The sequence below is a fragment of the Oncorhynchus nerka genome, linkage group LG3, assembly GCF_034236695.1.
Source record: "Oncorhynchus nerka isolate Pitt River linkage group LG3, Oner_Uvic_2.0, whole genome shotgun sequence".
NCBI lineage: Eukaryota > Metazoa > Chordata > Actinopteri > Salmoniformes > Salmonidae > Oncorhynchus > Oncorhynchus nerka.
Window position 1 is genome coordinate 43,668,735 of NC_088398.1, and position 26,535 is coordinate 43,695,269.

The 26,535-nt window shown below is 40.7% G+C and overlaps 1 protein-coding gene across 1 annotated transcript in view; it reads left to right on the forward strand.

Moving 5' to 3' along the window:
* LOC115108441 (protein TANC1-like) overlaps positions 1–26,535 on the forward strand; it is a 296,178-nt gene that overhangs the window by 16,685 nt on the left and 252,958 nt on the right. Inside the window, exon 2 of the mRNA XM_029632769.2 lies at positions 10,449–10,562. The gene's annotated coding sequence lies outside the window, so the exon portion shown is untranslated. The remainder of the gene's footprint in view (positions 1–10,448; positions 10,563–26,535) is intronic.

Here is a 26,535-nt window from a genome sequence, read left to right on the forward strand (position 1 = left end):
TATCACCAATTCAATACAGCGCATTCTTCCATCACATGTGCAGTGCTCTCTTCCATCACATGTACAGCTGATTCTTAAGATCTTGCACACTAATGAGATGCTATTAAGCCCGCACTACTACACTGTCTGAGCCAAGACTACATGCTTTCTTTGTAAGTTTTGATTACAATACTGGGTGGGGTGAATATATTTTATGTGACATACATTATTTTTTTGTTAACGAGTAAATAGTAGCCTACAGCAAAGTGTGTTTAAATTATTTCTAACTTGTTAACGATTTCTGCTTGTTAGTTTTTGTTACCATGTGGGTTTTAGCTTGCTTGAGCCTGCTAACTGAGGAGTGTTAATTCACCTGTTTCCATACATGTTTCATTTTAAACATTTATCTTACAAAAGGAGTTGTTTAATCTAACTGCTTAACTATGTATCTGTACATGGAATTGTATTTATTTATTTTTACTCATTTTTTACTAATCTTTACAGGAAAATGTCACGGGTACTATCTGATATGTGGAGACATTTCACTGCAGCTAATGTAGAAGGAAAAGCTGTGTACATTTGCAAATACTGTGCCAAATGATATGTGAAGAATGCAACAAAGATGCAGAATCATTTGGCCAGGTGCATAAAGTTCCCTCAGCGCTCACAACAAGCAACCTCTGACAAAAGTCCCTCTACTTCTATTTGAGGTGAGGTTTAAATTATGAACCTTATCGATAGCAACAGCTCATGGTCCTCCAGGAATCAGAAGTTTTTTTGACTCAATAGAGGAACATAGTAAGAGAAATGCTGATGAATGTCTTGCTCGAGCTGTGTATGCAACTAGTTCACATCTGATGCTCACAGGCAATGTGTATTGGAAGAGATTTCTGAATGTTCTTCACCCAGCATACACCCCTCCAACCAGACATGCTTTATCTACTAATTTGCTGGATGCAGAGTTCAACAGAGTTCAAGTGAAGGTCAAGCAAATCATAGAGAAAGCAGACTGTATTGCAATCATCTCTGATGGGTGGTCGAATGTTCGTGGGCAAGGCATAATTAACTACATCATCTCCACCCATCAACCAGTATTCTACAGGAGCACAGACACAAGGGACCTACACACCGGTCTCTACATTGCAGATGAGCTGAAGGCAGTCATCAATGACCTTGGACCACATGAGGTATTTGCACTGGTGACAGACAATGCTGCAAACATGAAGGCTGCATGGTCTAAAGTGAAGGAGTCCTACCCTCACATCACACCCATTGGCTGTGCTGCTCATGCATTGAATCTGCTCCTCAAGGTCATCATGGCCTGAAAACAATGGATACACTCTACAACAGAGCCAAGGAAATGATTAGGTATGTGAATGGTCATCAAGTTATAGCAGAAATCTACCTTACCAAGCAAAGTGAGAAGAATAAGAGCACCATTTTGAAGCTGCCCAGCAACACCCATTGGGGTGGTGTTGTCATCATGTTTGACTGGAGGGGAAGGAGTCTCTCCAAGAAATGGCAATATTACAGTCTGCCGATATGGACAGCCCCATCAAGAGGTTCCTCCTAGATGATGTATTGTGGGAGAGAGTTGTTAGCAGCCTGAAACCTATAGCAGAAGCCATTGCACGGATTGAGGGAAACAATACCATCCTGTCTGATGTTCAGACTCTGCTTGCAGATGTAAGAGAATAAATCCGTACTGCCCTGCCCACTTCACTGTTGCTCCAAGCAGAGGAAACTTACGCCACAGCGTAAATGTTGGACCCCAAGTATGCTGGCAAGAGCATCCTGTCTGGTACAGAGATCAACAAGGCCTATGGTTTCATCACTACCGTTTCTCGCCACCTTGGCCTGGATGAGGGCAAGGTTCTTGGCAGTCTGGCGAAGTACATTTCCAAGCAAGAGCTTTGGGATGAATATCCAATATGGCAGTCGTGCCAACATATCTCATCAGCCACCTGGTGGCAGGGACTTTGTGGATCTGCACGCAACAGGCTGACCGAATAAAGGAGTGACAAATTGGTGGCCATCCAGGGAAATTTGAGGCTTTTTGAGCCTGACAACGAGCCATCCTCAAGAAGGTTGGAACTTGACAGTGAAGATGAGGCCTCAGAGTGATGTTAAAGAGGTGGACATTGAGGAGGTCCAGGGAGAAGACATGGAAACCTGAGAGGAAGACAACCAAAGCTTTAGTTTCTAGACTATCATTTTACAGATGTATGTTGAAAACATTTTTGGGAGATGCGATTGATCATTGGGGATCATTCAATATTCCCTTTCTTTTGTTGTTCAGTGAAATCATCCCATGTGAAGAGTCAACTCATTTAATTGAAGTTCGATTCGTAACTACATTTGTACATTTTATTTCTATTGGAAGGATTTAATCATTTGCAATTATGTCTACTAATGATAAGGTAAAATGTTTCTGTTTCTGTCTCCAAATGATATGGTAAGTATATCAATGCAAAAAACATATACATTTAAATGGTATTAATATTAATTCCCATATATTCCTGTTAATTTCCATATATTCTAGTTAATTCCCACGGAAAGTTTCCACCCCTGAATATTCCCCAAAATGTGCAACCCTAGTCACAACGATTCATCGATACGTATGCTATGATACTGGTAAAGTTGTCTTGCACACCTACAGTGCTGGTTATTAACCTCTTCAGTCGACCCTCTACTTTTTTGAACATTTTGTTAAAAATCGCGCAACATTTCAGCGCCCTGCTACTGTTGCCAGGAATATAGTACGTTCATATGGTTAGAATGTGTGGATAGGAAACCCTCGGACGTTTTTAAAACTGGTTAAATCACGACTGTGGCTATTACATAACGTGCGTTACATCGGAAAGCGCAGGAAAACCTGATCACAGAAAATGGAAATAAATATCCTTGCGCCACTTCCAGCAATTGTTAACAGTGAGCCGAATTAGATAAGACCGAGCATTCAACTCCCACAGCATCCCCATGTTGTCGAGAGTCTTGTGAATTTAATCATCTTTGATTCTTGGTTGAACCGAAAGAGGGGCACCGCTTACCTCCGGTCTCCGCCCAGATCATTCCGGAAGAGCTCTCTCCTGAAATTTTTTCCAAGACGACAGCTAATGATATTTACATCGCCTACGGATGATTTTTATCGCTTATTAACGTTTACTAATACCTAAAGTAGCATTACAAACGTATTTCGAAGTGTTTTGTGAAAGTTTATCGTCTACTTTTTGAATTTTAAAAAATGACGTTACGTTGTGAAATCGCTGTTTTTTCGTTTATCACACAGTCTACATATAACGATATCTTGGCTTTATATGGCCCGATTTAATCGAAATAAAGACCCAATAGTGTTTATGGGACATCTAGGAGTGCCAACAAAGAAGATGGTGAAAGGTAATGACTGTTTTCTATTTTATTGTGCGGTTTGTGTAACGCCGAAATGCTAATTATTTTGTTTACGTCCCCTGCTGTGCTTTTCTGTTGTAGTGTATTGGTGCATGCTATCAGATAATAGCTTCTCATGCTGTCGCCGAAAAGCATTTTAAAAATCGGACTTGTTGCCTGGATTCACAACGAGTGTAGCTTTAATTTGATACCCTGCATGTGTATTTTAATGAACTTTTGAGTTTTAACTAATACTATTAGCATTTAGCGTAGCGCATTTGCATTTCCAGAGCTCTAGTTGGGACGCAAGCGTCCCAAGTAGAAGCAAGAGGTTAACAAAACCTAGCTAGCTCATGGATGCAAACAATGTTCTTCCCATAAAACATAGAAAAACAACATAATCTGTTTCAGTAGCTATTGTTAGCTAGCTAACTATATAGCTAGGTGTCATCATCTAAAATAACCCTAATTTTTAAAACAGTTCTTATTTGATTAATGGTGGTGTTACCCATCTTTGTGAATCTAGCCACAATACGGATTAAGCCACAATATTGGACTTTGCGGTTAGCCTTCAAAATAAAAGTATATCATTGACAGTGATGCAAATGCATAGAAATTGTATAATTATGCCATAATTGAATAGATCAACGAGTTTGGAATGTTGTTATATGAAATCAACAAAAGACAATAATTTGTTAATTTGACAAAAATCTGTTGAAATCTCACTGGATGTATTATACTTTAGAATTGCATCGAGAACATACTTATTTCACTGTACAGCCTTACCTATGGATTGTGGATCAATGACATGGGGTATGAGTCTACTCAGTGACACCCAGAGAGCATTAGCATCGTAACTCTTATTATGGGACTCTGAAACAACTGTGAATTATGCCACATTTATTGTGATAAGAGCTACAACTTTAATATTTGCATAAACTCTTCACAATTGTGGTCTGTGGGTGTCACCGAGTAGACTGATACCCCATTTCATTGCTTCACATACCAACCTTGTTTAAAATGTTCTAGTCTAAATATGGCATGATTCAACCAGTTGTAACCTTCTGCATCACTTTCAAAGAGGTACTTTTATTTTGAAGGCAAACAGCAAATTCCATTGTTGTACCTAATCCTTATTGTGGCTAGCTTCACAACCATAACCCGGTCAGGTCGAGCCTCACTAGCCAGATGAAGCTAGCTGACTGCTTATAATGTTAGCTTTGGGCAACAGGGTTAAGTAGCTGGCTAGCTATTTATTTTTATGAACTGAAATTCAATTTCAATAGGTGAAAACAATACTTACTCACAAGGATTCCTAAATCATTGCTAAGAATAGTGAAAATTACTGCAGTTTTTACTGGTTATTGTTTTCAGGCTGGTTGTATTGGTGCTAGCTAGGTATCAAGCAAATGCTAGCTAGCTACCCCATAAGTTGCGGTCAAACAAATAATGCTTTATTACCATTGCGGTATTGTAAACACATCGTTCGTGGCTGGTGTTTGCTTGTTTGCAGACTTTTTTGTACAGCTTTGACAGTGCTACTGATAGTAGTGGTGGTGCTTGGCTTGAACATGCAAATTCAGAACACACCACATTTTATACTAGAACTGTGTTATTTAAAGTGTCAAATTAAAATCTTATTTAACATGTTAAATGGTGTTATTGTCAAATAGTGTTATTTTACGTGTATCTTTTTTGACACACAAAGACCCAAACGGCGTTCCATTGTATTCCGTGAAGCTAATAGCAGTGTGTAACTCCGGTAGGGCAACATCTGAACAATAGCGCACTTGGTAATGTTAGTGTGTACCGGTGCTCGTCCAGTCGCGAAGCCAACATCATCCACGACAAAGAACGGTTGATTGTCAGGGGCAATGAATTAAATTATCTTGGCGTTAATGGATTTCCCCTTGAATTGTCTCACTCTGTCAGATGACTGCTCGACTTGTTGACTGCTCGATCCACACAGCATACATTGTGGGCTGGGCTAGGTTAGGAATGCTATGTTGCAGGTGTAGCGCAAAATGTTATGTGAAGTCATTACGTCATGTACCTACGTTATATAGGTATGCACATCTGCTTTGACATCATTTTTTCACACCGGTGTTAAACTAGACATCGCCCCGATACCGATGTTGGCATTTTTAGCTAATTTCGGCCAATTCCGATATTTCGTCCAATTCCGGAATAGGGTGGATCACTTGCGTTCCCGGTTCTGTTTCTGTTTTTTGAAAATGTTTGTTATTTTCCAGCAGTTTTCGGTTATGTTCCCTGAACCAGTTCCAACCCCTGTATTAGAGTGCTGAGTTGTGGTCTTTTTCTTAGAGGTATTTAGGCCTATATATTACTAAAAGTTCAGTGTGAGGTAGTCTAATAATAAACCTCTGCTGCTGTGGTGATGAGTGGCCATGAAGTCTTATCCGCAAACTTTCTAGGCTAAGTTCAGGCTGAACACCTGTGGAATGTTCATCAGCCAAAACCCAGGAGTGATTTATTAGACGTGCACATCTGCTTTAAACAAAGGGAACGGCTCAGAGTCCCTATGATGTCAGAGTCCTGACTATTGCTTTTTTTCCAATCTACCCTTCTGTGTTAAGATGCCAATTCCATGAAATGTATTACTGACCTAGAAATCCCTACAATAGAAAATCATGTAGGGATTTGAAACTGGTGAAGATGCTGTGTGTTAAGAGAAAGTCTGTAGAGTGTCGTTCCATTTAAATTCAATCACTTTTTGACTGCACCCCCTTTTGATTGAACAAAACTTTTCATACATATTTGCCCATGGTAGAAGTGGTCAGAAAGTGACTTTCTGGACATGAATCCCCAAAAATTCAGGAGATTGTGGTAGGGCTGTGACGGTAATTGAATAACCATGTAACTGACGATCATGGATGAAGACCGTCATAAAATTAAAATAACTGTCTAAACTGTTTAAATAGGCCTACATACATTTTTGGAAAAAACATTTTGTTATTTAACTTTATTGTCATGTAGATAAACTTTACCTAATAGCGGGAGTATTTACTAATGGCTATAAGCAATTGTTTTGATAACTTAGTCTTTCTATTAAACTGTCTCTATCTCAGCCTCTTTCCAGCTGTAGTTTCATGCACCAGCAGCTAAACCCCTAGATGCGCAGGGGTGTAGAATCGCTAGCCTATAGGCAGGCTATGGCACTTGATGGGTGGACTTTCTTTCATACAATGACATTTTCATTGCTTGCTAGTAAATAAATAAATCAATCTCCTTTAAAAAAAGGTTGGATGTGTCTGACTATTAATTATTAAACAGCAGTCAAGAAGGTTATTCTGGCTCGGAAGCCTATAATGCGCCAATTATGTGTCAAATGGACAATGCACCATGTGTAGCTTAGAGCTTATTTTACATCATCTGAAGTGTTTGTTGTGCCCGCCATCGGTTGAGACATAGCATGCTCTTGAATGCAGGATGGGTATAATGTTTTGGATGATAGGCCTAAATGTACTAAACTGGAAATAAAATTGCAATTTCAACTTTCAAATGGTACCACAAAGATGGTTAGAGGTCCACACATCAGAAAATGTTGACTTGAATGGGAATAGCAGTTGTTTTAAATTACACTGTCAATCTTCCATAAGAAACTTATTGAAATCATATAAATATATAAAATAGAATATACATTCCCATTTAAGTTGACATTCAATGGGGTGGACCAGCGGTCATCTTTTTGTTAGTAATTGGAAGTTAAAATTACAATTAAAATTAAATGGTGTACTAGCTAAATTCCAGTGGTCTGAAGGGATAGGTACATTCTATGAATTATATTTCTATTATTGAAATGACACTCACCCTGTATTCAAGAGCATACTGTGTCTAAGATACCAACATATGCAAAAATGCAAAAATCGGAGTTTCCATGTTTAAGATAATTGACGTTAAAGCTGCCATATGTCACTTTTTGGATGACCTGACCAAATTCAGTTAGAAATGTGAGTTATAGATCTGTCATTCTATTTCAAAGAAAGTTTAAGAAGCGGTGGATATATTCTATGTGTGCCATTTCTATGCTTCCCATTCTTCCCAGTTTTGTTTTTGTGTCTTGTTTTTTTACACCAGCTTCAAACAGCTGAAAATACATCATCTTTGGTTATGGAAAATGTATTTCAGAGTGGTTTAGATTAGAGGTCGACCGATTAATCGTAATGGCCGATTAATTAGGGCCGATTTCAAGTTTTCATAACAATCGGAAATCGGTATTCTTGGGTGCTGATTTCCGATTTCCGATTATTATTGTTATTGTTATTTAATTTTTTATATTTTTTATACCTTTTATTTAACTAGGCAAGTCAGTTAAGAAGACATTCTTATTTTCAATGACTGCCTAGGAACTGTGGTTTAACTGCCTTGTTCAGGGGCAGAACGACAGATTTTCGCCTTGTCAGCTCAGGAGTTCCAAATCTTGCAAATGCACAGTTAACTAGTCCAACGCTCTAACCATTGCACTCCACGAGTAACCTGCCTGTTACGCGTAATGCAGTAGAAGCCAAGGTAAATTGCTAGCTAGCATTAAACTTATCTTATAATAAACAATCAATCATAATCACTAGTTATAACTACTAATCCAGTTTAGCAGGCAATATTAACCAGGTGAAATTGTGTCATTTATCTTGCGTTCATTGCACGCAGAGTCAGGGTATATGCAACAGTTTGGGCTGCCTGGCTCATTGCGAACTAATTTGCCAGAATTTTACGTAATTATGAGATACATTGAAGGTTGTGCAATGTAACAAGAATATTTAGACTTAGGGATGCCACCCGTTAGATAAAATACCGAACGGTTCCGTATTTCACTGAAATAATAAACGTTTTGTTTTCGAAATAATAGTTTCCGGATTCGATCATATTAATGACGAAAGGCTCGTATTTCTGTGTGTTATTATGTTATAAGTAAGTCTGATTTGATAGAGCAGTCTGACTGAGCAGCAGCAAGCCCGTAATCTTTCATTCAAACAGCACTTTTGTGCGTTTTGCCAGCAGCTCTTCACAAGCACAGCGCTGTTTATGACTTCAAGCCTAATGCAAGCCTAATGCCTGGTGTAACCAATGTGAAATGGCTAGCTAGTTAGCTGGGTGTGCGCTAATACTGTTTCAAACGTCACTCGCTTTTAGATCTGGAGTAGTTATTCCCCTTGCACAGCAAGCGCCGCGGCTTTTGTGGAGCGATGGGTAACGATGCTTCGAGTGTGGCCCAAAAGTATTATTATGTTGTTTATTGATTGACTATGGCTTTCCAAATTGCCCAACACTGCCAATTTGAGGGTTAATTTAAAAAAAATGTTCATTTTTTTTGTAATGAACACGAGGGGAGACAGAGAGCTGGTTTCAAGCACAGGGCGCAGCAGGTGTTTGTGGCAAAGGACCACAGGAGGAGGCAGGTAGCTGAGTCCAGGGGCAGGCAGAAGGTCATACACTGGGGGTCCAAAAGGGCAACAGTACAGGGAATAGGCTAGTAACGTAGTCCAGGAGATCAGGCAACAGGAAATCCAATAAGCTCAAGTACAGGCAGAAAATAGGCAAAAGGCGTAGTTAGTGAGGCAGGCAAAAACTATCATACACGGTTGGCGTAAATCATGGGAAAAAACGCTCTGAAAGACATGTGTCACAAAACAAACAATACCTCACAGTGATGGGGTGCAAAGAACTGAACTAAATAGTGTGTGATAATGACATACAGGTGTGTGAACAGGTGATTAGAATTCAGCTGATTGTAATCTGTAGCGTGAGCTGCGTTCAGGGGATCAACGTGTTTGAGGGTGTCAGTTGGAAGTAGATGTTACATTTTTAGCCATTCCTGTCACCAGAAACAAGCTACTTAGGGGCAATACCAGAATAAATGATCTATTGATTCTGTCTCTTCGCATCAAAATTTGCAGAGCTGAGATTGTTGTATGCCCCATATGAACTCCCCTTTTCAGGACCCTGTCTTTCAAAGATAATTAGTAAAAATCCAAATAACTTCACAGATCGTTGCGGTTTTGTCTCACCCGGGATCATGGTCAGATTCTTCGTTGAAGTAATGAGCGTTACACCGAGGCCTGTACTCAGAGCGGGATCGATTTGGAGCGGGATCGATTTGGAGGTGGAGGGTCCATCATGGTCTGGGGCGGTGTGTCACAGCATCATCGGAATGAGCTTGTTGTCATTGCCTGCAATCTCAACGCTGTGCGTTACAGGGAAGACATCCTTCTCCCTCATGTGATACCCTTCCTACGGGCTCATCCTGACATGCCCCTCCAGCATGACAATGGCAACAGCCACACTGCTCGTTCTGTGCGTGATTTCCTGCAAGACAGGAATGTCAGTGTTCTGCCATGGCCAGCAAAGAGCCCGGATCTCAATCCCATTGAGCATGTCTGGGACCTGTTGGATAGGAGGGTGAGGGCTAGGGCCATTCCCCCCAGAAATGTCCGGGAACTTGCAGGTGGCTTGCTGGAAGAGTGGGGTAACATCTCACAGCAAGAACTTGCAAATCTGGTGCAGTCCATTAGGAGGAGATGCACTGCAGTACTTAATGCAGCTGGTGGTCACACCAGATACTAACAGTTACTTTAGATTTTGACCCCCCCCCCTTTGTTCAGGGACACATTATTTCATTTATGTTAGTCACATGGCTGTGGAACTTGTTCAGTTTATGTCTCAGTTGTTGAATCTTGTTATGTTCATACAAATATTTACACATGTTACGTTTGCTGAAAATAAATGCAGTTGACAGTGAGAGGACGTTTCTTTTTTTGTTGAGTTTATATAGCATTCTGTTGGTGGCAAGGATTTTGTATAATAGTTTCAATTGAAAAAGTATTGAATCCAGTGTTGATTTTTGTGTCAGCTCATATGGTGCCTTCTTGCTGTGGGCTCAAAACTAAAGAGAAAATCACACCTGCTTACTCTTATTTTGTAGTATCTCATTTGTTTTCCTATTTGTTTTGTCAACTTTTCGGCATGTTGTCTGTGAAGTAGGCTATGGGAGTTTTGTAACTTTTTCCACCTTGGCTTCGTGATAGCGTGCTAGCTGACTAACATCTGGAATCTGTCTATTTTAGATTACACTGACTCCATTGGCCGGTGAAGCGCCCAACTCCCCCTGGCGTTGGTAGCTAATTCAGCCTGCACGCTTTTAAAAGTTGTACCTTCGGATGGGCCCCAGCCATTAATCTGTAAGTCTCTGCTCTCTCTTCACTTTTAATGTTCGATTATGCTTTAGTTGTGTTCTAGCCGGTCTCCAGTAGTTAGGCTCTAGCTTGCCGACCATGACCGTGGTGATTGGCTAGGTTAATAGCTAGTTGGCTAAATAGCTAACGTAGATTGCTGCCTAGCTTGTGGGCTAAGATAACTGCATATAGCTAATATTCTTTGATATCTAGTTAGCTAGATGGCGTAATGTGTTTCCAAAACTTTGGCGCGTCCTCCATATATAAAGAATTCTTCCGAATTCTGATCGGTTATATGTAATAACTTGAAAAGTGAGTTGTAAACATTGCCTTGCGACTTTTTTTCAGAAATCAGGATAATACCCAGATGCAGACAGCTAGAGTCACAGATGTTTATGGACCTGTTCAGCAGGTACAGACAGACGAGAGTTGTGTCTCCGGTAGCTTACTTTTATTCCGTCAAAACACAGTTTTCAACAGCGCATACATGACAATAACATAGCAAAACCAGGGTTCGGATTAGCTTTCAGAAATGTGCATTTTCAAAATGCAGACCACAAAAAAAATCTGTGCTTTAAACAATTTCACCTGCTTTTTACATTGACAGGAAATATTGTTTGTTTGCTTCAAATAGAGTGATATGGGGCGTGCAAGTATAGTTTTCCTTCACAGAAAATACATTAGTGCAACACATTCGTCATTGTTTTCTTCAGATGACAACAGAAGTGCAATGCTATTGCTAGCAGCCACAGAAAGTATTCAGACCCCTTGACTTTTCCACATTTTGTTGTGTTACAGGCTGAATTTAAAATAGATTGAATTGCATTTTTTTGTCACTGACTTACACATAATACCCAATAATTTTTACAAATGAATAAAAAATGAAAAGCTGAACTATCTTGAGTCAAAAAGTCTTCAACCCCTTTGTAATGGCAAGCCTAAATAAGTGCAGAATTAAAAAGTTGCTTAACAAGTCACATAACAAGTTGCATGGACTCATTCTGTGTGCAATAAGGAAAGGGGAAAGGGGTGCTTAACATGATTTTTGAATGACTACCTCATCTCTGTACACCACACATAATTATATGTAAGGTCCCTCAGTCGAGCAATGAATTTCAATCACAGATTCAACCACAAAGACCAGGAAGGTTTTCCAATGAATCACAAAGAAGGGCACTATTGGTAGATGGGTAAAAAAAGAGTTTCATGGCTGTAATAGGAAAAAACTGAGGATGGATCAATGACATTGTAGTTACTCCACAATAGTAACCTAATTGACAGAGTGAAAAGAAGGAAGCCTGTACAGAATTAAAATATTCATCAGGTTCGCAACAAGGCACAAGTAATACTGCAAAAAAATGCCCTGCATAGAACATGTTATGTTTGGGGAAAGTCCAATACAACACAATACTGAGTACTACTCTCCATATTTTCAAGCATAGTAGTGGCTACATCATGTTATGGATATGCTTGTAATCTTTTTATGGAATTGAGCTAAGCACAGGCAAAAACCTAGAGTAAAACGTAGTTCAGTATGCTTTCCACCAGTCACTGAGAGATACACCTTTCAGCAGGACAATAACCTAAAACACAAGGTCAAATCTCCACTGGAGTTGCTTACCAAGAAGACAGTTAATGCTCCTGAGTGGCCGAGTTACAGTTTGGACTTGAATCTAGAGGTTGACCGATTATGATTTTTCCATGCCGATACCGATACCGATTATTGGAGGGCCAAAAAAGCCGATACCAATTAATGGCCCAATTTAATTTTTTATTTATTTGTAATAATGACAATTACAACAATATTGAATGAACACTTATTTTAACTTAATATAATACGTCAATAAAATCTATTTAGCCTCAAGTAAAAATGAAACATGTTCAATTTGGTTTAAATAATGCAAAAACAAAGTGTTGGAGAAGAAAGGAAAAGTGCAATATGTACTCTATGTAAGAAAGCTAACGTTTCAGTTCCTTGCTCAGAACATGAGAACATATGAAATCTGGTGGTTCCTTTTAACATGAGTCTTCAATATTCCCAGGTAAGAAGTTTTAGGTTGAAGTTATTGAAGCAGCGTTACCCATGCAGAGCAAGGGGAACAACTACTAGAAGGCTCAGAGCGAGTGACGTTTGAAACGCTATTAGCGCGCGCTAACTAGCTAGCAATTTCACTTCGGTTACACCAGCCTCATCTCGGGAGTTGATAGGCTTGAAGTCATAAACAGTGCAATGCTTGACGCACAACGAAGAGCTGCTGGCAAAACGCACAAAAGTGCTGTTTGAATGAATGTTTACGCGCCTGCTTCTGCCTACCACCGCTCAGTCAGATACTTAGATACTTGTATGCTTGTATGCTCAGTCAGATTATATGCAACGCAGGACACGCTAATAATAATATCTAGTAATATCATCAACCATGTGTAGTTAACTAGTGATTATGATTGATTGTTTTTTATAAGATAAGTTTAATACTAGCTAGCAACTTACCTTGGCTTACTGCATTCGCTTAACAGGCAGTCAGGCTCCTTGTGGAATGCAATGAAAGAGAGACAGGTCGTTATTGTGTTGGACTAGTTAACTGTAAGTTTGCAAGATTGGATCCCCCGAGCTGACAAGGTGAAAATCTGTCGCTCTGCCCCTGAACGAGGCAGTTAACCCACCGTTTCTAGGTCATTGAAAATAAGAATGTGTTCTTAACTGACTTGCCTAGTTAAATAAAGGTATACTATTTTAAATTTTAATTAAAAAAATAATATAAATGAAATCGTCAAACCGGCGCCCGAAAATACCGATTTCCGATTGTTATGAAAACTTGAAATTGGCCCTAATTAATCTGCCATTCTGATGAATCGGTCGACCTCTACTTGAATCCACTTTGAACATCTATGGCAAGACTTGAAAATGGTTGTTTAGCAATGATCAACAACCAAAGTGACAGAGGTTGAAGAATTTGATAAGAATAATGAGCAAATGTTGCACAATCCAAGTGTGGAAAGCTCTTAGAGACTTACACAGAAAGACTTACAGCTGTAATCGCTGTCAAAGGTACTTCTACAAAGTGTTGACTCAGGGGTGTAAATACTTATGTATTTCATCAAGTTAGCAGACAACACAACAATAGTGGGCTTGATCACCAACAACGACTAGACTTCATACAGGGAGGAGGTGAGGGCAATCGGAGTGTGGTGTCAGGAAAACAATCTCTCACTCAACGGAGATGATCATGGACTTCAGGAAACAGCAGAGGGCGCACCCCTCTGTCCACATCAAAGTTCCTGGCCGTACACATCACAGACAAACGGAAATGGTCCACCCACACAGACAGTGTGGTGAAGAAGGCGCAACAGTGCCTCTTCAACCTCAGGAGGATGAAGAAATTTGGCTTGTCATCCAAAACCCTGACAAACTTTTACAGATGCACAATCGAGAGCATCCTGTCGGGCTGTATCACAGCCTGGTACGGCAACTGCACCGCCCTCAACCGCAAGGCTCTCCAGAGGGTGGTACGGTCTGCACAACGCATCACCTCGGGCAAACTACCTGCCCTCCATGACACCATACAGCACCCGATGTCACAGGAAGGCCAAAAAGATCATCAAGGACAACAACCCGAGCTATTGCCTGTTCACACCGCTATCATCCAGAAGGCGAGGTCAGTACAGGTGCATCAAAGCTGGACCCGAGAGATTGAAAAACAGCTTCTATCTCAAGGCCATCAGAATGTTAAACAACAATCACTAACTCAGAGAGGCTGCTGCCTACATTGATCCCCATTCACTGGACACTTTAATAAATGAATCACTAGCCACTTTAAACAATGCCACTTTAAATAATGCCACTTTAATAATGTTTGCATATCTTACATGACTCATATCACATGTATATGCTGTATTTTATACCATCTATTGGGCCTGGCTTATGCAACTCGGCCATCACTCATCCATATACTATATGTACATATTCTCATTCACCCCTTTATATTTGTGTGTATTAGGTAGTTGTTGGGGACTTGTTAGATTACTTGCACTGTCAGAACTAGAAGCACAAGCATTTCGCTACACTCACATTAACATCTGCTAACATGTGTATGTGACCAATACAATTTTATTTTATTTGAAATGAGATATTTCTGTATTTAAAAATGAAATACAGAAATATCTAATTTCAAATCAAATCAAATACATTCTAAAATCATGTTTTCACTTTGTAATTATGGGGTATTGTGTGTATTTTGAATTCAGGCTGTAACACAACTATATATGGAAACAGTGAAGGGGTAAAAATACTTTTTGAAGGCACTGTAAGTCCTTTAGCTTACAATGAAAAGGTCAAAACGATACATGGCCATATTTCCAATGTTTAACATAGAAAGAATGTAGACAGCTACATTTCCTAATGTTTTGTTTGAAGTTAATCTTGCATTTTAATCTGCTACTGGAAAATACTACACTGGCGATAAGTAGCCTACACATCAGCTATCTGGTGATCCAATGACAAGAGCAAAGCTATTTCATCTGAGTTGAAGAAGTGCAACAGAGGCACAAAATTAGTCCTTTTACATTCATGATTTGGAGTGAACCCTTACTAAAGAAACATTACTGTGCAGCCGTATTCATTGATCGGGCCTAGGCTTTCGACTCTGTCAATCACCACATCCTCATCGGCAGACTTGACAGCCTTGGTTTCTCAAATGATTGCCTCGCCTGGTTCACCAACTACTTCTTTGATAGAGTTCAGTGTGTCAAATCGGAGGGTCTGCTGTCTGGACCTCTGGCAGACTCTATGGGGGTGCCACAGGGTTCAATTCTTGGACCGACTCTCTTCTCTGTATACATCAATGATGTCGCTCTTGCTGCTGGTGAGTCTCTGATCCACCTCTACGCAGACGACACCATTCTGTATACTTCTGGCCCTTCTTTGGACACTGTGTTAACAACCCTCCAGGCAAGCTTCAATGCCATACAACTCTCCTTCCGTGGTCTCCAATTGCTCTTAAATACAAGTAAAACTAAATGCATGCTCTTCAACCGATCGCTGCCTGCACCTGCCCGCCTGTCCAACATCACTACTCTGGACGGCTCTGACTTAGAATACGTGGACAACTACAAATACCTAGGTGTCTGGTTAGACTGTAAACTCTCCTTCCAGACCCACATCAAACATCTCCAATCCAAAGTTAAATCTAGAATTGGCTTCCTATTTCGTAACAAAGCATCCTTCACTCATGCTGCCAAACATACCCTTGTAAAACTGACCATCATACCAATCCTCGACTTTGGCGATGTCATTTACAAAATAGCCTCCAATACCCTACTCAACAAATTGGATGCAGTCTATCACAGTGCAATCTGTTTTGTCACCAAAGCCCCATATACTACCCACCATTGCGACCTGTACGCTCTCGTTGGCTGGTCCTCGCTTCATACTCGTCGCCAAACCCACTGGCTCCATGTCATCTACAAGACCCTGCTAGGTAAAGTCCCCCTTTTCCCAGCTCGCTGGTCACCATAGCATCACCCACCTGTAGCACGCGCTCCAGCAGGTATATCTCTCTGGTCACCCCCAAAACCAATTCTTTCTTTGGCCGCCTCTCCTTCCAGTTCTCTGCTGCCAATGACTGGAACAAACTACAAAAATCTCTGAAACTGGAAACACTTATCTCCCTCACTAGCTTTAATCACCAACTGTCAGAGCAGCTCACAGATTACTGCACCTGTACATAACCCACCTATAATTTAGCCCAAACAACTACCTATTTCCCTACTGTATTTATTTTATTTATTTATTTATTTAGCTCCTTTGCACCCCATTATTTTTATTTCTACTTCGCACATTCTTCCACTGCAAATCTACCATTCCAGTGTTTTACTTGCTATATTGTATTTACTTTGCCACCATGGCCTTTTTTTGCCTTTACCTCCCTTATCTCACCTCATTTGCTCACATCGTATATAGACTTGTTTATACTGTATTATTGACTGTATGTTTGTTTTACTCCATGTGTAACTCTGTGTCGTTGTATGTGTCCAACTGCTTTGCTTTATCTTGGCCAGGTCGCAATTGTAAATGAGAACTTGTTCTCAACTTGCCTACCTGGTTAAATAAAGGTGAAATAAAAAATAAAATAAAAAAGCTGTGCAGAATTTGCAATAAGAAGCATTTTAGATCTGCGTTTACAAAATGCGTTTATTTGCATTTTATCTTTCCTTTTCTGCAGGAAAAAAGCAGAATCAGAATACAGCATTAACACAACACCTGAAATGAGGATGGGCACGGTTATTCGAATATTCAAATAGAAGTTTAGTATTTGATTACTTGGGAGCGTATTCATTTTTTAGATTTTTTGGGGGGGCTTTTTGAAGAATGAAAATGCTTTGTCTAAAATTAAATTAAATGATCTGTGTGACATTGCTACGTAGCCTACAAGGATAGACCATAACATTCAACTGTTACTGTATACAGTGTGAGCAAATGAAGTAAGGATGTAAGGCGATAAATAGTGGTGAAGTAATTACAATTTAGCCATTTACACTGGAGTGATATATGTGCAGATGAGGATGTGCAAGTAGAAATACTGGCTTGCAAAAGAGCAGATAAACAAAAACAAATGTGGGGATGAGGTAGGTAGTTGATTGGATGGGCTATTTACAGATGGGCTGTGTACAGCTGCAGTGATTGGTAAGCTGCTCTGACAGCTGACGCTTAAAGTTAGTGAGGGAGATATAAGTCTCCAACTTCAGTGATTTTTGCAATTCGTTCCAGTCATTGGCAGCAGAGAACTAGAAGGAACGGCGGCCAAAGTAGGTGTTGGCTTTGGGGATGACCAGTGAAATATACCTGCTGGAGCGTGTGCTATGGGTTGGTGTTGCTATGGTGACCAGTGAGCTGAGATAAGGCGGAGCTTTCACTAGCAAAGACTTATAGAGGACCTGGAGCCAGTGGGTTTGGCAACGAGTATGTAGCGAGGACCAGCCAACGAGAGCATACAGGTCTCAGTGGTGGTTAGTAATCTAGCTAGCTTCTTTACAAAGATTTGATGTAGTCAAGACATGCACTAGCAGATGGATTTATAGACAAACTTGTTGCAGCCATAGGTTATATATATACACTAGTCGAGTCAGTTTGGCTACTTTCTTTCAACTTTCTCTCTCACCCTCTGTTCCACACACACACACACACGCGCACACTACTCCTCTCTCACCCCTCCCCCACAAGCAGAGCACAGCGCACCAGCGCTTTCGAGTCAAGCAAGCAAGTCTCCATTGATGAAAAAAAGTCATTTAAAACACACTTATTTTGACTATAACATGTATTTCGACCATCTAGATTGTGAAATCATATTACAGTTTTTTCCAACTGCTTACACATGTTTTTCAAAACTGTCTCCTTTTTTCAAAACTCTACACACAATTCCCAAAACTGCACACACAAAATGCAAAATGCCTCACATCTCCTTCAAAATGTAACACTGCATTCAAAATGCCATAAACACATGTCAGAATGAAGCATTTGCATCAAATGGCAAACACTGCTTTCATAATAGTACATTTTTGGATATACCATGTAAACACTGTTCTAAATCTAAAGCGCTTTGGTCTTTCATAGGCTTATATCTACATTTTAATACAATGTTCTACAGTGAAAGTAATCTGCTGAGAGGGGTAACAAGTACACTGTAAACACCAATGCAATGTAGAAACAGAAAATATTTATTAGGTCAAACATTACTGTTGTATACAGTAGCATACAACAAAACCATAAACATATGTAAACCAAAAGTATATTATTTAGAATACAGTAAAGAACACAATTGTGTGTGTGGGGTCCCGGGGGGCAGTCCAGGAATTGGTGGGGGGGCAGTCACCAGTGCTAAGCTACGCTTCATCTCTTCTCCGGCCAGGGTCTGGCCACAATACTTCGTCCACATCACAAGATACGTTTTCTCTTGCCAAACATCGAGGGAAGTATCTCCTAGCATGGCGTATCCAACCTTGGTCAGAGGCAACCTCTATGTCCCCACATGCTTCCTCCATTGCCTGGAGAAGCGGCATGCGGGCATAGGGTTGGTGATCATACACTTTCCAGCGCCAGGCTGAGAAGAATTCCTCTATGGGCTTTAGAAAAGGTGAATATGGGGGTAAGTACAAAACTACAAATTGTGGATGGGTGGCAAACCAGTTTTGGACCAGAACAGCCCGGTGAAAACTAACATTGTCCCATAAAACCACAAACCTAGCAGGCTCCTGATCTGGATCAGGGATAAGCATTGTGTAAATTGCATCCAAAAAAGTGAGCATATTGTACGGACCCAGTGTGGCATTGTGATGGAGGACCCCGTTTTGAGTGATGGCAGCACATAGTTATATTACCTCCTCCCAGAGCGCTAAGAACCTTGGCGTGATCCTGGACAACACCCTGTCGTTCTCAACTAACATCAAGGCGGTGGCCCGTTCTTGTAGGTTCATGCTCTACAACATCCGCAGAGTACGACCCTGCCTCACACAGGAAGCAGCGCAGGTCCTAATCCAGGCACTTGTCATCTCCCGTCTGGATTACTGCAACTCGCTGTTGGCTGGGCTCCCTGCCTGTGCCATTAAACCCCTACAACTCATCCAGAACGCCGCAGCCCGTCTGGTGTTCAACCTTCCCAAGTTCTCTCACGTCACCCCGCTCCTCCAGTCTCTCCACTGGCTTCCAGTTGAAGCTCGCATCCGCTACAAGACCATGGTGCTTGCCTACGGAGCTGTGAGGGGAACGGCACCTCAGTACCTCCAGGCTCTGATCAGGCCCTACACCCAAACAAGGGCACTGCGTTCATCCACCTCTGGCCTGCTCGCCTCCCTACCACTGAGGAAGTACAGTTCCCGCGCAGCCCAGTCAAAACTATTCGCTGCTCTGGCCCCCCAATGGTGGAACAAACTCCCTCACGACGCCAGGACAGGGGAGTCAATCACCACCTTCCGGAGACACCTGAAACCCCACCTCTTTCAGGAATACCTAGGATAGGATAAAGTAATCTTTCTCACCCCCCCTTAAAAGATTTAGATGCACTATTGTAAAGTGGCTGTTCCACTGGATGTCTTAAGGTGAACGCACCAATTTGTAAGTCGCTCTGGATAAGAGCGTCTGCTAAATGACTTAAATGTAAATGTAAATGTAAATATTACCCCCACGCTGTCCAGGGACATTGGTAATTGCCCTCTGTCCTATTACATTTCTTCCGCGGCGCCTGGTTTTGGTGAGGTTGAAGCCAATCTCATCCACATAAATAAATTCATGGCGAATTACATGGGCATCCAGCTCCAATACTCTCTGTAAAAGACAAAAGGATATACAGATGAGGAAATATGGTATGTCTGAAGTACTGGAAGTAGTGTTGCATACATACCTCTACAAAGTCATGTCGCATATTCTTGACTCTGTCAGAGTTTCTCTCAAATGGCACCTTGTAAAGTTGTTTCATCGTCACTCGGTGCCGTTGGAGGATGCGTTGTATGGTCGACAGGCTTACAGCATTGATGTTGTTAAATATGGTGTCATTATTCAAGATATGCTCTCTTATCTCTCAAATCCCAATTACATTGTTGGCCAAAACTATATTTATAATTGCAGTCTCTTGTACATCTGTAAACAAGCGTCCTCGTCCTCAATGATGTCTTTGCCTTTCCACTCTGTACAGAATTCAAACACAGTATGTGTTCAGCATAGGAACTGTAAACAATGTACAACAAAATGTAGTACAGCATGATAACTAACCTCATTCAATGCAGTGCAGTAAATGGATGGCTTAGAGTTACAAATGTTTATGCAATACTATGCAGTCATACGTATTTTACAGTACATTACTGTAATGCTAAAATAGTCATTAGATAGTTGCATGCCTGTTCTCATTTCTGAAGGTTCGAATTATGGACGCCACTGTAAATCGACTCAAGTTGGGCTGGACTCTCAGTCCAGCCTCTCTCATGGTCAAACCGTGGTTGATTACATGATCAACAAGTGTTGCCCTAATCTCATCAGAGATGGCTCTCCTTCCTTCTCTTCTTTGCCCTCGTCCTCTTCTTCCTCTTCCTGTCTCTCCTACTCCTCTTGCTCTCTGTCCATTGTTGGCATTCATTGTTCAAAACAGGTAATTTGACCTATTTATAGGCCTATACTACAGTAAAGCAGTGATTGGTTAGTGATCAGTTAAGCTATTAGTGTTTGCACATGTGAGGAGTGTGTGTTTGACCTGGTGAATAAGTGTAGCATTTTGATTGGTTGTGTTTGGAAAAGGAAAGCAAGTCACTTCCTGTTAGATTTTTGTGTTTTAGGTAGAGAATTGTGTGTAGTGTTTTGAAAAAAGTGTTTTAAGCAATTGACAACTGAGTCAAAGGCTGAGAAATAGCTTATGGTTTTGGATATTTGGTGTGTAGTTTTGCACTTTGAGTGAGAGGTTTCAAAAATCGTGTGACATGAAAAGATTTTGTGTGTAAGCAGTTAGAAAAAACTGTAAATGCCTATCCTTACCCTGAAATTACATAGGTTGTCATTCAACTAATATAGCATAATATAGCGCAAGCCATTTTAGCATTTGAATGCTGAAGGTGCAGGGCAGATGTGCAAGATCAGGAATAGGCCGCCTACCTCACATTGATCAGCGTGCAAAGCTGGGCATAGTCCGCAGTTTGACTAGGCTACTGATATTGCCTGGGGTTGTTCGGCATGCAAAATGACATGTAGATCAGTGACTGTCAACACAGTTACATGCTTAGTTCGACACTGAAGGAGAGGACACATCAGTTGTCACAAAAGATGAGAGGTATTTTCGGACGGTAGAATATAGTATGAGCAAGAAATTAGTTAACCAGCGATTCGTAACAAATTAATGGATTTTTGTTCAGTTTGAGAGTGTTCCTAGTCGAGTGATGTTCAATACAATAAACCTGATAAAGATTTTAAATAGATGTGGGCAGGCTGAGGCTGGCAACTAGTAACTCATAGCTAGATATCATTCTCACAATCAGATCAGTTTACAAGATCTAGATATATGTGAACTAGGCCTTCATGAGCTCACTGCTGATATTTGAGGCAGATCTTTTTTGAAACACTTTGGCTCCTCATGAAGAGAGATGGCAATCTCTGATGTGAAATGTGTTTTCTATGGAGGCCATGTGTAAGGTAATGTTGTTTAATTGCTGAACGAGGTGAGGTGTAGCATGTTGGGTAAGGGAGGGATGAGCAATGTCTTGTCTGCCAATGTCTAATGGATAGACATGTCAGGTTGACTCCACAGCCCCAGGTACAACTGTAAATTCTGAGTAATGATCGGCCTTCAAAAACATGTCTCAACTTTTCAGTGATGTTGGGAAGCTTGGATAGGGAATAAAAACACGTTTCTCACACTCTTGACTGCGGACTACGCAGTGGCAATTTCAAGGTGGAAGTTTATGCCCCAAAAATCACATTAGCAGTATGGAGTCAGCTTTCTCTCAAAATTATCTGAAAATTGGAACTCTTTTTAATAACAGTTCTCCTGGGTAAAATACGAGCTCGCTAATGAGCAGATTAGACTTGTCATCTTTTTTTGATTTCAACATGAGCAATGTGGACATTCATTCTAGAAGAAAAATTGGGTTACTTGTAAAAGTCACTGCTCTAAATTGTATTTGAATCTGCTTGTGACATTTCTGCCCTAAAGGCAAGGTGAATAATCATACGATCTCAGAGAATCAGGCTATTTTCCCAGTATCTTCCAAAGTTTATAAATGGTTAGCTGACAATGTCATGAAAACGATGAGCACACTTCGAAGGGGCAGAAGGCCTTGTGATGTTATGGTTCTTTATGGCCAGGTAGCTATCAACAATGACAAGAAACTGCATGTGGTGAATCATAAGTGGCTTGTTTCAGCTTGTTTGATCTTGTTCTTGATACCATGTCTTGTATTGGTGTTTTGACTGATGTCTTGTCTGCTAATATGACAAAAATTTGCTACCTAGCTAACCAACAAATGTAATGATATATTTCAGAGACAGGTGCTCATTGTTTAACTTTATTTATGTTTTCAATTAATATTGAAGACGAAATATAGTTTACACGTTATCAACAATCTAAGCCAACTTTTTTGCCCCATAGTTGCGCACACATCGGTTTTGTTGCTAAACATCAAACCCGTCTATAAGAACACACTGGTCCAAGCGTGTTTATTTCCCAGGTAAACTACCGCACATAGACATGCACATAAGTAGCGCCAGACAGGAACTCCTACAGTTAAACTAATTTGTATTATAACAGTTCTAGCCTAAATCCTCCCATTACACCACCAGTCAAGTTGCTTTAAGATGGATGCATCCTATCATGGTCATGGTGTGACCTGTGAGCAATCTGCAAGGCAGAAAAGGTTTGCACACATATTGAATTAGCCTATGCAGGCATTAAGAAGACATGGATGTCAGACCTCTCCATGTGACAGGGTTGTGTAGGCTACTTCAATGGTCTAACCACGTTAACTTTGTTAACCGAAATGCTAATATAGTACAGTTGTCGGAAGTTTACATACATACAAGTCGGAAGTTTACATACAGTTATGTTGGAGTCATTAAAACTCGTTTTTCAACCACTCCACAAATTTCTTGTTAACAAACTATAGTTTTGGCAAGTCGGTTAGGACATCTTCTTTGTGCATGACACAAGCCATTTTTCCAACAATTGTTCACAGACAGATTATTCCACTTATAATTCACTGTATCACAATTCCAATGGCTCAGAAGTTTACATACACTGAGTTGACTGTGCCTTTAAACAGCTTGGAAAATTCCAGAAACCGATGTCATGGCTTTGGAAGCTTCTGATTGGCAAATGTACATAATTTGAGTCAACTGGAGGTGTACCTGTGGATGTATTTCAAAGCCTACCTTCAAACTCAGTGCCGCTTTGCTTGTCATCATGGGAAAATCAAAATAAATCACCCAAGACCTCAGAGAGAAATTTGTAGACCTCCACAGGTCTGGTTCATCCTTGGCAGGAACGGTTTGCAACTGCACATGGGGACAAAGATCGTACTTTTTGGAGAAATGTCCCCTGGTCTGATAAAACAAAAATATAACTGTTTGGCCATAATGACCATCGTTATGTTTGGAGGAAAAAGGGGGAGGCTTGCAAGCCGAACAACACCATCCCAACTGTGAAGCACGGGGGGTGGCAGCATCATGTTGTGGGGGTGCTTTGCTGCAGGAGGGACCAGTGCACTTCACAAAATAGATGGCATCATGAGGGAGGACAATTAGGTGGATATATTCAAGCAACATCTCAAGACATCAGTTAAAGTTAAAGCTTGGTCACAAATGGGTCTTCCAAATGGATAATGACCCCAAGCATACTTCCAAAGTTGTGGCAAAAGGGCTTAAGGACAGCAAAGTCAAGGTATTGGAGTGGCCATCACAAAGCCCTGACCTCAATCCTGTAGAAAATGTGTGGGCAGAACTGAAAAGGTGTGTGCGAGCTTAGAGGCCTACAAACCTGACTCAATTACACCAGCTCTGTCAGGAGGAATGGGCCAAAATTCACCCAACTTGTGGGAAGCTTGTGGAAGGCTACCCAAAACATTTTACCCAAGTTAAGCAGTTTAAAGGCAATGCTTCCAAATACTAATTGAGTGTATGTAAGCTTCTGACCCACTGGGAATGTGATGAGTGAAATAAATGCTGAAATAAATAATTCTATCTACTATTATTCTGACATTTCACATTCTTATAATAAAGTGGTGATCCTAAGTGACCTGAAACAGGGATTTTTTTTACTTGGATTAAATGGAATTGTGATAAACTGAGTTTAAATGTATTTGGCTAAGGTGTATGTAAACGTCTGACTTCAGCTGTATTTGTAGAACATTGCCTTTGCGGTACAATAAGGAAGCAAATATGGCCAGTGAAGAGTTAATTAACAACTTAATTGATACTGCCTTAAACAATGTCATCAACTTGTTTCCTAAAGCGACACTTTCAGGAAATTTGACAGGAATAAAATAGCTTTGTTGTGTTGTAAATCTCAGCCAACCAGGCACACACTCCTTCCTCTCATATTTGTGGACAGCACAGCATTGGTTGTGTTTTGGAGCTGGGATGTGCGTGAATCATAGTGGAACTCGTGGACTGGGTATGTAAAAAAGAGTTGCTCATTAACATTTCCTCCTTTCATAACGTACTGTAGGCTTCCAGTGTGAAGGGCAGACATTGTGCACAATGCCTGAGACAGCTTCCACCCATTCTTCCATACCTGCTCCTTCACTTCCTCTTCCAGGGTTTAGGATTGTGTTGTTCACTTCTCATTGTTTTAGTGAGCTTTGAATTCAGAACAGCCTATTTCCTCTTTCTGTATAAATTGACAGTAATGAAATGGCCATCATCTTTAACCTGTCAAATGTAGGCTGGAAATTAACATTTGCCCAATCTCCCCCAAATAAAAACTCATTTCATAGAGGCATTCTTTATCTGACAAACTGTTATTGGCAAAGTGTCTATTTTCTCAGATGACTGAAAGGTCATAGACTGCCCGGTGTGAATTTCGACTGTCGCTATGACAACAGCGGTGAGGGAAATTTAGAGGAATCATTCATGTAGAATCAGTGGATGAAAAGACTGTGGCGATTGCCGTTATCAGGAGAGCAGTAAATAAAAAACTGACCGCAGGCTGCAGGGGAAGTCATGCTGAAGGTTGCATTGTCTGACATCTCACAGAGTACAAAGCAGCTCCACACTCAAACATGCCTATGTGTCAATGGCACCAACCCCGAAGGCAATCAGGAAAACAATCCCACTTCTGTTATATATATATAGTCCAGCACCTCGGATGACCGTCTTATGGATGGCCCCATTAAGCACATGTCAGCCTTTGCCATTGTGCAGGTGAGACTTTCCTTTCTTCCCCTCAACCTGTATGTGGTGAACTCCATTAAGGGAGACCAGTGAAAAGGCTACAACATGATAACTTGAACCCATCTGGTATCCACTTTTTGCAAGATGAAAGGATATTTTTCTATTGGGTCATAGGATCATTGAATGGAGGATCGTCCCTTAGATTAAGCTACTAGGTCTAGTTATAAGGTGATATCGCGATGTACAACAGGTGAGGCAATTATGCACATCATTTCCTAAAAGGTCATTAATTGCAGTTCAAACACGGATTAGACATGCCCAGAACCTCTTACATGTTTACAATTAGGCCTAAGCCTGATATTTTTAATTAAGGGAGAATGTGTAGTCTATACGCTATTGTGTGTCAATGTGATTGTGAATTCCCAGTACCTCCAGCCTATATATTTGACTGGTGGTGGTCCCTGGGAATCTCTACCATACGCCTAGTGGTGGCTGTGGCTCTGGGAATGGTGCTTGCTTTGCGGTGCCTCAGAACAAATGTGAAAATTGAGTGTCTACCCCTCAATTCAGTGTGTCCACAAAGGCCTGACAGCCACAGTATTTATTTGGCAGCGCTGCTCTGATAGAGAGAGGCCCTTTCCAGGGGCTTTGCCCAAAGAAGATAATATCCCAACTTCTAAACGTTATGGGTTGGTTGGTAGTCAACTGGCTTATCAAACTGAGGGTTAGATCAATCTTAGTGCCTAGCCATCCTGTATGTTGTAGGCCTATGCTCTGCTCTTTAGTTTTTCTTAAAGGCCACTATTTTTTCCACCTAAAGCATTTTTTAATGTTGATTTTGTCCCTTTGTTCTTGTAAGAGGCACATGTTGATTTCATTAACTCCTATAGATCATATGTTACAGGGAGATTTAAAAACAGGGAATATAGCCTAGCCTATATATATCCTAACTCTTGCTCTCTACCTTTAACTTTAAGCCCAGTCTGCCCTTCAATAGAACTCTGGATGCCTCAGAAATTCACCAAAAAGTTAGGCCTAATGGCAATCAAGCTTAGAGCAAAGTTAGCATCTAGGATTAGGAGTAGTAGTGGATCTCTCCCCTACATCAGTTAGCGTTAGCGTGGG